Source organism: Ixodes scapularis, unplaced genomic scaffold (assembly GCF_016920785.2).
Source record: "Ixodes scapularis isolate PalLabHiFi unplaced genomic scaffold, ASM1692078v2 PGA_scaffold2__306_contigs__length_199485367, whole genome shotgun sequence".
NCBI classification, from domain to species: domain Eukaryota; kingdom Metazoa; phylum Arthropoda; class Arachnida; order Ixodida; family Ixodidae; genus Ixodes; species Ixodes scapularis.
The window spans coordinates 3,871,967-3,880,576 of record NW_024609857.1 but is presented as its reverse complement, the minus strand read 5'-3'; positions in this window follow the sequence as shown (position 1 = coordinate 3,880,576).

Genomic DNA, 8,610 nt, shown 5'->3' with positions numbered 1-8,610 from the left:
AAACCAAAAACCGCGCTCAAAAAGGGCAAATTCGAAGCATGCGGCCTAGTCGCACGGTAACAAGAAATTATGGCGAAGCGTGAAGGAAGGTTAAATCGTTTGCCACCAGATTGCAGGCTGAAGCACGATAATTGCAATTAGCTAGGCTAGGTGGAACTAGGTACCGCCCAACTCATGTGTTACAAAAAGTAATTTTATTTGCACACACCACCGTTGCGCTTCGGGCCATTAGGGCACCTTTAACCACATATGGACATTACGTATACTACAAGCAACAGCTGAGTATAGAGACCTTTTTTTAAAAAATTGCCTTCTGCGCGCTGCCATCTTTGTCTGCTGGGCTGTGGAACGCCTTCTAAACATGCGTTGTTGCTCTGTTGTACGGTATACCAGGCGCTGCGCATGCGTCCAAAGCTCAGTGACTCAGCACTTCTCGCCCGGCTGATAATTGATGCAAAGGTCGTTACATTCGACCTTTGCATCGCCTATCAGTTGTGCGTTTCCGCCTTTTATACTCGTCGTTTTGAAGGTACGAATTTTCTCGGTGACCACCTAAGCAAATAATAATATTCCCAGCATGTTGATCTTTTTTCCCACTAATGTCATACCTCTAAAATATTTTGAACGGCCCAGGTGATGGATCTCTTAATTAAAAGTAAACGCTCATGCCGTAAATATTTAAAAGCCAATAAAACAAGCGGCTCCACCGCGGTTTCAAGCCATGTGCTAGCTTCCCTGCACGGTTCATCGTATCCAGTTTTCTATCGTAGTATTTGTTGTTTTTTTTTTTTGTTTTTTTACTTGTGCTTTTTGCGTGCGGCTGCAATTGTCGTCTTGAATTAATCTCTGTAGAGGGAGTATTAACTCAGCTTGAAGCAATGCTTCACGGGCAGAGAAATCGCTTTTCGAGCAACTTGAATGCAGTCAAAGCCGCGACTCGCGGCAGGTGTTTAGTGTAGGGAGCTACGCCGTGGTGTGCTCCAAAAACATCTAGCGCTCATCCCAGCGCGCATCTTGGAAGGCATTTTCTCCAGGCACTGTAGTATATTTAAAAAGCAAAATAAAGCGTACCTACTTTTTTCTCAATTTTACCTATCTTTCCTTAATGCTAAAATCCCAAACTCTAAATATACATACTTTCCGCCATATTTCCATACTGTTCAGTCCTCTCCCCAGAGCGCAATCGCTCTCGGGGAGGAGACAACAGGACATCGCAGACGACAGTCACATTGGGTACTGTACGATAGGAGCTAAGGTTCAGACCAGCGTTCCAGCATGACTATGGGCAGGTCGATCGATTGCACCGTAGTCCCTTGAGCGGTCTTAAAACTCTTTAATGCAAAGCGGAACGTCTAACTGTGACACTCCGCCCCCTTCGATCACTGCCCGACCAGCGGCATCAATGCCCGACTGTTTACGTCCTCTTATCCTGTTGTTACACCACCGATACCCGAACACACGGTGACATCGACGATAATTCCAGTCTTCCGTTCACAACGCGAAAGACTGCCATCGCGAAGTTGCTTTTACGTTGCTGACACACAGAAATGCAAACCACTTTGATTGCCGGTTGGCACGCGGCATCAGAAAACAGAACCGAACTCAGCACAGAAGAGCAGCAGGCACCGGGCAGAAAAACGTGCCTGTCTTGGACACATTTTTCGCCGTTTTCATAACGTCGTCCAGGTCGACACGTCGTTCCGCAGTCCGGAGGTGGCCATCTTAGCCCTGTGTACGTAGCGCTGCTGGTGCTGCTCCGGAACTTCACTGTTCCTCACGGCTTCGTTTGCTCGTTTGACAAAATTAGCGGTAAAAACGTGCATGCAGGCGAAATGTTCCGCACGTTTGGACTGGGAGACGGAATTACAGGCGGCCTTTGCTGCCACTGAAGCTCATCAACATTTATTAAACAACGCGCGACATACTATAAAAACAAAACACAAAGTAGATGAGGCGGGAGGGCGTAAGCTTTCTCCCGTCTGCCTGGAGAAGGAGAAAAACGTCTAGTTCTCCCTTCTTTTCGTGTCCGCTTGGGGGCGCGTCAGCAGAAGGGAGGAATACGCGCCGTTGGTATACCTTTTTCCTCCTTTTCATCTTAGAGTGTACCCACGTCTAGCTTTGATATATCTATGCTGTCACATGACACGACCCGCCGGAGTAACTCGGGTCAATTTGGGTACGATTCGGAACACAGTCTTTATAGCCTTACACCATCACCATTCCAGCGAAAGCTCTGACAAAACTCGCAAGGTTCTTGAGGGGCAATCGAAGCGAGCTTCAGTCGTCGGATGCACGCACTGAGCGCGTGTGGCTGCGGAGATGGATCGCACTGAAGTTTAGATCGCATAAGATTCATCTTCAAATAACTCCAACACTTCGAAATTAGAGGCGCTTCAAAAATGTCTGTGTTCAGTTGCTCGGATATACTGGCCCGATGTTTCTGGTGGTAGTCGGTCCTTGACGTTGATGGGATTGGCGAGAGTGCAGCCGTTGCGACGTGTAATTGCGATGGGCCGAATGAGAACCTGCCTGACAACACTCTCAGGTAAGCCGCCGCGCTCATTATGCCGCATTTGCCCCCTGTCTCATTTTGTCCCGTCTCACCCGTACGAAGCCGTCACATAGAAAACCGTTGGCAAACTAATTGCATTCCAACCTCTATAGTGCAATCCTCGATGGAGTCACTTCTTGGTGCCTGTTCATTTGGCGCTTTTCTTCCAAGCGATGGACCAACTAATACGTGATTCGCAACCTCTTAATTTATTTGTATGTTCTCTTGCTCAACATCGCCATGAAATTATTTCCCTTCTCCCCCAAAGAAGAGGCCAGAAACGATCGTAAGACGTATTGGCACGCGGTGACATAAAAATGAATTCGATGAACCATAAAGTGTCACATTACAATGTAAGGTCTCAAGCCTGTATCAATGCACTGGAAAATAGGCAGAAGAAAGCATTGCGATTTATCTACAACCGATATACGGTGGCGACCATCCATAACGGAGCCCTACCAGCCATCCGGCTTGCCATGGCTAGCTACACGAAGGAAAATGGACGGACTACAGTTTTTATGCAGCCTGATCAATAGCTCGAATGGTCTCTCGTCCAGCGAGTATGTTGCAGTCAAATATAATCGACTGTCTAGAAATAAACACGACAAAACGATGAACGAGTTTTTCTGCCGCAGTGATGTTCATCTGTATAGATTTTTCTCCGCACTGTTAAAGAGTGGAACGAGCTTTCGTCACGGACTCACAGCTGATAAACAATGACTGCTTCGATGCATTCTCAGGCGGTCTTGTCACTCATCAAGGACGACGCAAAACTCTAGATCGACTGGAAAAATTGTGTACCGTCTTTTTTACAAATCTTGTTTCATGGTCTTTTTTTTTTTTTCTTTTTTTTTTACATGCAAACTGCGCGTACGGCTTTGCCCACGTATGTGCAGAGATCTACCTACGTTTATTTTCGCGTTTACTTTTGTCGTACATAACTTTGTTTTTATGCGATGTTTGGTTTTGGTTCTAGTAATATTTTAATTGTTTTTGCCTCGGCCTCTTCATAAATAGCCGGCAATTTCCACAAAAAAAAAGAAAAAAAATTCTCGGTCCTACATGTCAGTTTCATTAGGCCGACTATAATCACGGCATAGGACAATGCCCAATAGTGCGCGACTAGGAAGGCGCAGATAGAGCAGTCGTTCGCGCACCGACGACGAATTGCCCGGGCACGCCGGGGGAGAGCGCGTATTAGCGGCACCGGAGCCAGCGCGGCGACGGCGGGGCAATCAGCTGATGAGGGCGCCAATTGGCGGCGTCGCTCGGCGCCCCCGCCGCCCATCGACCGGGCCGCTTCCATGCCCGCCTAATGTCCTTTCGGGAGGGACTCCGCGGGGACAAGAGCCGCTCGTTCGGAGGAGGAAGAGGCCCGTATTCTTTCTTCCCGAGACGAGGCTATCTCGCGCTCGGAGCGAGGCGTCTCATTCTTGGGCCCCTCTATCTCGCTTTCCAGGGAGGGAAAGTGAATCGGCCCAGGCTGCTCAATTTGCGACTGTCCGCCTCGAGTGTTGTTCGCCCTGCTTCGACGCGCGCCGTCTGCTTCCACGTGCCGCCACGCTCGTTACAGGCTGCTCTCGCCGTTTCTCTTTTTCACAGCCCAACTGTCCGGGAAACTTGAACGAGCAGGAAATTACGTACTCCTAGTTTGGAGGACTTTGTAGAATGCCTATCCGACTCATTTTACCATTCAAAACAATGCTTCAAATTGTAGGTGAATGATCCGTGTCATTAATCTTACTCGATAACGTGTCCATTTCTCGAGGAAAAAAGAAAGCAAAAATATTTGTGTAACGGTTAGCGCGTGAAAATGTTTAAACAATTGCGAAAAACTGCACGCATTATTTATAAAGCTTCGAGGTGAGCTCTCTCTTAAACAGTCGGTGCCACAATTTTCACATTTTGGCAAATCAACGTCGGGCATTTTTCCGTGTTACTTCTACACTCTTAAAAAAAAGCTAGTAAAAAGCTAGTAAATGCAGCAGTTACTACCTTTTTACTAGCTATTTATTTACTACCCCAAACGCGCGGACAAGATGGCGGTGTCTGTTGCATCGCCGATGGCCAGCGTTAGCGACGCACTTACTGATTCGGAACGTAGGGAGAGCTATCCACACACAATCGTAGCCTCGAATATTGTAGGAGGGGGAATGTTTAAGGGCTGGAGCTGACTTTATATAACGACCGTAGCCTCCGTTCCTAGTTCCAGCACGTCGTGGAAGCCACCGCTGTCGCGAGCGCAGCCATTGTCGATGTAGTGGCCATGAGGATCCTGACTATCTTTCCCGTTTGCATTCATTCGGAAGCGTTTATATTTCTTATTTGGTTTTAAGTGGGATGAAAGTAGCCACGTAGCACGTGCTAAAAAGTTTCCAAAAGCAGAAAAAAAAGTTCACTCTTTTTTATATTTTTTTTTTTAAGCATACACTTGGCAACGTCGTCTGACAAACAGGTTAGGGACCAGTCACTGTTTCGGAGACGCTCAATTCTGCGATCTGAACTTGCCGTTTATGCCGTGTGTCGTGTGCTGTTCTCGTGTTCCCTTATTGGTGCGCATAGCTATCGTTCGAGGTCTCGACTAAGCGAGTGCGTGCGTGGACGTGGACTGCTCGGAAGATAGGCCTAACAAGCAACGGCCGGTTCAGTGGCATAGGTTTCGCCGTCCAAGAAGATTCGCTGCTTCGCACCTACTTGACACTGAGAACGTCGTCTTCGCGGTCTCTGTGTGCTCGATGGTTGGATGATTCTTACGGAGCTGGCTTGGGTCGTGACAGTGGCCGTAAAGGCGTCAAGTACCGACAGGAAAGCGGAAATATGGCGTAAAGACCACGCGGCTGCCACGGAGACGCGCATGCGCAAAGGTGGGGAAGTCTATGCGGGAAAGCGAGAACGTGACTGCTGGTAACGACGCTGTTTTATAGACTGCCGTAACAGATTATTTTGTGTACCCTTACTTCTTGGTTAAAGATACATTCCTTGGACTATTTCGCAACAATATTATAGAACAATAATGATGCGAACGCAGCACCATATTTGTAACATGGTTTGCGGACGAGGTAGTCACTGACACACAGACTTCCTTCAAATTGTTAGTTCGAAAGACGCATTGGCAGCGATTCCGGACAGAGATTGGGTTAGCGTGTCAAAAAAAAAAAACTCAAATTGGACGTTTAAGGCCCGTTCACGCTCTTGCCACCTCTTAGGACTGGGTGCCTTGAAACCTCTTACAACGAGAGGACACACTGACGCCATCTATTGGGTAGCAGAGTGAACTTGGCGGTCCGGCATATTTTCTATTTCTCTCGCGCATTATCCGTTCTTTCTTGGCTCGAAAAGCTTTTGTCCACGTTATAAGTCAGCCTTTCTTATAGGTATTACGCACATTTGACCTCGGAAATCCCGCAAAACCTTCGCTCGTGTGAAATGCAGTTCCAGGGTCACCGCATAGATGGCGCCAGAATGCTAGTGTGTTTCCTCGTCCTAAGAAATTTTAATAAGTTTCAACGGGTCTCGTCTCTCTCGGTCGAACTCGGTTGCAAGAGTCTGAACGGGCCTTTAGTGATTTATACAGCGTAAGGTCGGTCTGCCTCAATGGGCGTCAGGTGTCTCAGCTGTTGATGAGACATTTTGCCAGTGCAGCACAACCGCTAGCCTGGGGTCTTTAACCTGCATCACGCAGTAGTGATATACGACCGCACGCCAGTACGATGCTCATCCAGATCGAAACGGACCGGGGCGGGGGATTGAACCCAGGGGTGCTATGTTGCGCTTTTTGGACTCCCAGGAGACTAGGGAGAGGGAAGTGACGTCAACGACACAGCAAATGCAGATTGGATGTTGACAGAAGAAAACGAAATCAACACCCAATCTGTGTTTGCTGTGTCGTTGACGTCACTTCCCTCTCCCTAGTCTCCTGGGAGTCCAAAAAGCGCAACATAGCACCCCAGGATCCCTGGGTTCTGCTGCGCGAGTTTTCGCTCCATGTGCTCCGAGCTGGTGTGCACCAGCCCACTCAGTCACTCATCACCCTCTTTGTTTCAATAAACCTTCATTTGAGAGTGCCCTTCGTCTTGTTTACTTCCTTGTCCCTGTTTAGTCGCCGCCTTTCGTTCAGCACGTGCGACTCTTTATACCGAAGCCACGTACGAAAACACACTCCCCTCTTACGGTATAAAAAAATGCTGAAATTGTCTCCACATAATAGAGCCTCATTGGTTCCAAAAACGCTATGGACGTTTCGTCTAGCTAAACGCCTCTGCGGACAAGATATACGGAGCGCGCTCGCACCTTTGCCGTTCATTCAGTCCATCTTCTTTGAACCGACGCCTTAGCGGCTCCGACGTCGCACCTCAGATGTCTCAGTGTTTCACCTTACGGGCAGCGTAAGTGGTTACATTTCTTTTTTTGGCGCTTACGCAGTGAAAAGGGAGTATTTTGTGGGAAGGTCATGTTTTCTCGCGCATGTGCCGAGATAAACAATAGAAAAACTACGATCCGCAAAGTATTTCGGAGTTAAAATCGTTTTACTGCCCCTTTACTGCTTTAAAGGGATGCTGAACCGAAATTTTGGGTGGAAATTTTTGGTCGCAATGGCATACATAGCACGCCCTTTTCCTCTAAATGGCGTTGTTTTGAGCGAGAAGGCGTGTAAAATTGAATAAACACGAAAAATACAATTTTACACGACCCCTGGTGTGCGTCGTGGAAAGCTAACTTCGTGACGTGCACATTCTCATTCGCCTCAAAAAACAGACGGAGCCAAACAAAGCCAGGCGCTAAGCCGGGTGGCGTTTGTTATTGTTAGTACCACGCGGGCACAGCCGCTTTGAGAACAGCCGCCGAGCGAAGAATCAAGGCGAGCACCAACGAACGATGAGAATGCACGGAGGCACCAGGGGCGCTGGGGGCGCCGAGAATGCGCACGTCAGTTCCACTACGCCTCCTCTCAGAAGGACTCGCTCGCGCCGGCGACTTCCGGCCGAGGATTCGCTCTTAATTCAAAGAAATACAATAATTCGGGCCTCATCCGTCTGATTGGATATCGTTTTTAGGTACAGTACCATCCCGTGAAGCCCGCTCGGGCAATAATTATGAGATTTCAAATATCGGTTCAGCATCCCTTTAGTGCGACGCGTTTAGGTCGGCCTTGCCTGTGTGGATTGAAACAAATGTCGCTCTTCTTACGTGTTCAATGCGAATTTTCTAGAGAGGAACTGCGCAGGACGGTAGCCTCATTTTTACACTTCATCTCAATGCCTGTGCCAATCCCGCCAGTGTTCATCACTTCGGGAAGTGAGCAAAGTCGCGATCCTGGACGTTTAAATTGACACCGGCAAGAAGCCTCGTATTAGCCATTGAAAGCATGCAACGAGAGAGTGGTGCCACGGCACGGCTCCTAAAAAAGTTAAGCATGGAACACATGAGTGGTGAAAGTGGGCACCGCGCGGCTTTATTCGTATCGACCAGATCCGGGCGTGACGTAAGGACGCCAGCACCGGTTGCTATGATACTGCCGCGCGGCGCCCATTTTCATCGCTCATGTGTTTTCATGTGTTTTCACCGCGCTCCCCTTCAGGCGTACCACGTTCTCAATTCCGCCCTCAGCCCCTCTGCTCAAGATCCAAGTGCCCTACACTGCCTGAGATCGGTCTGCGCGTTCGCTGAGTTCAGACTTCCGTTCCTGCATAGACATTATATAGCGGTCTTCTCCCTTGGCTTCATCCCTCTGCTGGCCCCGCTGTTGTAAATAGGCTTGAGTTGGTCCGTCGTCCATTAGCGAAACAGTCAACCGGGTTGATGGGGCACGGCACGCGCAGGACGTCGACGATTCAGTCTATATATATATCCTCTTAGAAGCTCAGTCCCTTGGGTCCTAGCCGAAATGTTCACTGTGCAGTCCCATTTCTTTCATCTCTGGCGTGAGACGCAAGGAAAACAATTTCGTAGCGGATTTAACCATGTGCAAACGAACTATCCTTCATCGTACATCATGCAAAAGACAGTCTGTGGAAGACGAGTCAGAGCAATATCCGTGGTTCGAATGCCGCGTGTCAAGT